Raw genomic sequence first — 4511 nt, 5'->3', positions numbered from 1 at the left:
AATCCTTCAAGCTCGTTTAGTCTTTGTTTTATTGATTAACAAATTATTTATGCTTTCTTTTCTAAATGAATTGGGCCTTTAGTGTATAGCTGTTGCTGGCCACCACCATGCCTTTTTTTTTTATTCTGAGGTTCTGAAGAAGGACAGGGATCAAATTCACATCTGCTTCCCTCTGATGTTACTTAGGAGTCTCTCTGTTGACAGCAGTTAGGACTAGATATTTCCTGGAGGGTATCTGTTATTTTCTTTTAAGTACTGATTTGGGCTTTTACATTACAAAATGTATACCTTTTAGATGACAAATGTTTGCTTCTGTGGCTGACACTAGTGATGACTGTGAAATGCTTTCTCTTGTCTCTTTTTGTATGATACCTTCCAGGAGTTTTGTGTTTATAATGTTTTGTGTTTATGATGTTTTCAAAATAGCTGTCTGCATACACATCCTGCACTAATTCTCTAAACTGCCTTTTCACCAATTCTTGCTAGCAGTGGAGAAGGTGAAGGAATTAAAAAAAGCAAATATATTCTTTAGCTGTAGGATGTGTTAAATAAGCAGCAAGATACTATTTATAAGTTGTAAGGTAAGAAAAATCCATATAGACAAAATCAGATATTTTATGATATCTCCCTTGGCAACTTCTTTCATTGGGTGTTCTCATGAACAGGGCAATAGACTGTACAATGTTTCTGTTAAACTATGGTAGTGCTGTGTAGTATGGTAGTTTCATTTGTTTATGAGAAGAAGTGGGAAGATATCATGGCTGATACCTTTTCAAGACTGTAATAATAACTTTCAAAGTGCTTTTCTTCCTACTCTGGGAAGTAGGAAGTTAAGCAATTCTACAAAAACTTTATTTCTTTTCCCAAAGGTGTATTTATGGAATGATAACCCAAGCGTTTTTTCATACTGTTTTTTTTTCTTAGGAGCCATCCACCTACATCTCTGACTCTTCCATGCTGGTGGAGAAGGGAAAGCTGGGAAGCTGCTTTCTGATTTAAGTTAACCGTTACCTTCATGGTTCCCCTTTCATCAACACAATTCACAGCTGAATTGCTTTTATACACTTTTTCAGTGTAGTTTAGCAATTATTTGTTTTTTTCCCCTGTTGCCTTCCCTGGACACTCTTTTTCCTTGCATCCATGAGAATGGGCAATGGGATGAAATTACATTAAAATTCAACTCGGGGGAAAAACAACAACTTGTTGGCTATGGAAAGGTCTCCCAGGGGAAGTGTCAGATGCTTCATTGTGTATTTTTTTTAATAATTTGACTGGATCCAGTTTTAAATAAATCCTGGGAGGAAAAAATACAGTCCTGAGAAGGGCCGTGACCTAGAACAGCTTTTGAATCTCAGAATTTTTGTTTAACTAATTGAATCCAAAAATTACTTGTCTGTTTTATAATGCTTTGTCCATGAGTTCCATGTGCTAGCAAATAATATTGATGTTAAAATACCAGTGGTATTAGCATTGAATTCATAGCTTGTAGAAATGAATGAGGGTATTTTACAATTGCAGTGCTGCTGCTCTACCTATGTATTTCATAATGAGAAATGTCAGAAGCATTTCAGAATGAGTAGAACATTTTCATAACTATAGAAACCAGAATATTATTTTTGGTGAGTGCTAATATTTTGTGTGAACTTTCTGAGTTACCAAAAAGTGTGAGGTACTGTTGTCATGTTTCTGTTTCAACTTGTGACAGTTTTGCTGCAAGAATGATATATGAAAGTAGAGACAACTCGGCTCTTAAAGGAGAACTGCACTTTCAATTGAACTGGCTTATTTTTAATACATATTGAATAAGACTTGCTGTGGAGTTCAAGAATTTGTGGAACAAACCAGTCAAATTTTTACTGTCTGCCCAAGTGGTATGTATAGGATATGTCATACCTCTGCTTTAGAGGCCCTGAGTCAGGAAGACTTTCCCTTTTCCTGAAAACAAGAATGGATTTAATTGCTTTCCCGAGTTAAGGCTATGTGTAACCTCATATTCTAAGTGCATTATGTGGTCTTTGAGTACAAGTAACAATTAACTTCTCTGTTAATTTAAGTCTATTTTGGATAGGAAGCTGTGGAAAAAATAGCTTCTGACTTGCAATATTATATATTGTAATTATCTTATTTTTAATATAGTCATTTAGGAATAAAGTTTGAAGTGACAAAAAGAATACTTTATCAGCAATGAATCTAACAGTGTGGAGATTGTGTTATGAGTTGCCTTTTTCACCTTTAAGAACCTGTCTACAGCCTTATTCATTGTGCAGAAGATAGAGAGTTTGCTTGTAATGAATATAAAAGTAATTATTTTTTCAAAGATTTTGTTTTTCTCTCAAGTTCTCTGGTTCCCAGACAGAGTAAACAGGGACTGTGCTGTGTGCTGTCACTGCATTGCATCTGTAAGTACAGACACTGCTGTGGCAGCGCTGAGGGACTGGTTTTTTGGTGTTGCTAATACACATGTGGCATTAGGCCCTTCTTCAGGTTGGAGGCTGTAAAAGCTTCCAGGTGCTTCTCAGGGTTTTTGCCTCTTTCTTTCTCTCTCCTACTTAGATATTCCTTCTTTTCTCTCATTGCTTCCAGTGTTCTTGTTCTGCCTCTGTGCTGCCCTAAGGAGTCCAGGTTCCCAATCATTATGGTTTAAGTTGCTTGAAGCAATGAGAACATACATGATTTTGGTGAGCTCAGCCTCAAGCATTGCTTGCTGATGTTGAAAGTTAATAAGATCAGAGAGGACTTGGACAAAAAACCCAGTGGAAATCCCTTATTGGTCTCAAAGATCTCCAGTGTCCCCTCATCTCCTAATGCCTTTTCTCAAGCTTTTCTCTTCCCAGTGCCTAACATTCCAATGCAGACCTGATCTTTACGCCCTATAAGACAGTTTCTAATACATGAACCAAATTCGCACTCTAGGACTGAGGATTTTTGCTGTTCTTACTTCCTTTCCTGAGATTTTTCTAATTATTACTGTCTCCTTGGGTTCTGGAGTCATCTTCCCCTTATGCTTGCATTTCTTGATTGGTCCCTTTGTCTACAGGAAGTCAGAGGAAGCTCAAAGCTGGGGAAGATTAAAGTCTCACGGAGAGCAAGTTCTTGCTGATTCGTTAGGAAGAAGAAATACCCCTCCGTGCCCTTCGTTAAATCTTTGTGATTCAGACTCTCATATGGCCTTATACTCCACTGAAAGTAAAACTAGTTATAGTGTCCCTAGCTGTTTAGGTACTAACAATGAAGAAAGTCGGAATGTACCACCAAAAAAATCCAAACAAAAACCCCCCAAAAGCTGAGTGCAAAGTATGAATTCATACTGCAGACCTCAATACAAAAGATCCACTTGCAGAGGATTTGCTAGGTCTAAAAGGCAACAGAAGACCCTGTTTGTTTCCTGAAAGCTTTCGCAAATCAGCTGAATAGGAATTGTTTCATGCCTCTTAAAGGTGTTGGTTGATTCCTGTCTCACAACAAGAGATCCTGACCAAGTTCTAGTTATTTCAGGGTTATTTCATTACTATCTGGTATTGACTATTCCAAAATTTTTCTCTTTAGAAACCAGACACGCTGACTCTCCGTTATCTTTAACCATAGGCTTGGCTATTCTCTAATTGGTTGCAGTTTTTAAGCACACTCTCATATTTTCAAGCCCTAACTGTAAGACTTCTCAGACTTTTGAGGCACCAAGATCCAAACCTATAAAACTGGGTGATCAATATTTCATTTCCTAGTGACACACATGCCTCATAGTCAGAGATAGTCAGAGTTGCTTTTTTAATTTTTTTTTATTTTATTTTTTATTACTGTGTCAGCACTTAAAATCACAGTCAAGGCTTTCAACTACAGTAATGACAAAAGTGGTCACTGCAGGATAGTTGGGGTCTATGTAAGGACGTGTTACTCCCAGAGATCAGCCGAAGAGTCCTATGAAGCATTTTGAGCATCCTTAAAGCTGGTGTTACTAGCTTTGTGCATTATAAACTTTCCCTGGCTGTGTTAGGAGTTTACTGAATATTAAGCACGGGCTTTTAGTGACTGACTGTGACTGACAAACTAAGTAGTAACTCTCTCCAGTGATACACTTTCCACTGTCTAAAGATAAAGTGGTCTCTGGATGTCCTCCTCCGTTTGTCTACCACGGCCAACTTCTTCACTTTCACATATGCTATGACATTTCATTGATCCTAGACCTCACCTACCTATTTTCTATCACCTGTCATCTGCTTACTGTCACCTACCTATCTTACCACCTCAGATGACTCATTACTGAAAGATGGTGAAACCTTCACATATTAATATGTTTTTCTTCAGGGCATGCTGGCCATGTATGAAAGAATTATCAGAAATGGGAAATAGGAGTGTGGCCAGTGCAGGAAATGAGCAAAATTTTTTGAAAGTATTTAGGCATCTGAAAGTGTGCAAAAGATACTAGCATTTCACATTGCATAGTGCTTAACTGCCTTAAAAAGAACAATGAGAATTTGGTCCCTGTCTGTAGTTTAGTCACTTAATATTTAGAA

The sequence above is a fragment of the Pelecanus crispus genome, chromosome 2 (genome assembly GCF_030463565.1).
Source record: "Pelecanus crispus isolate bPelCri1 chromosome 2, bPelCri1.pri, whole genome shotgun sequence".
NCBI lineage: Eukaryota > Metazoa > Chordata > Aves > Pelecaniformes > Pelecanidae > Pelecanus > Pelecanus crispus.
This window is presented reverse-complemented; position numbering follows the sequence as displayed.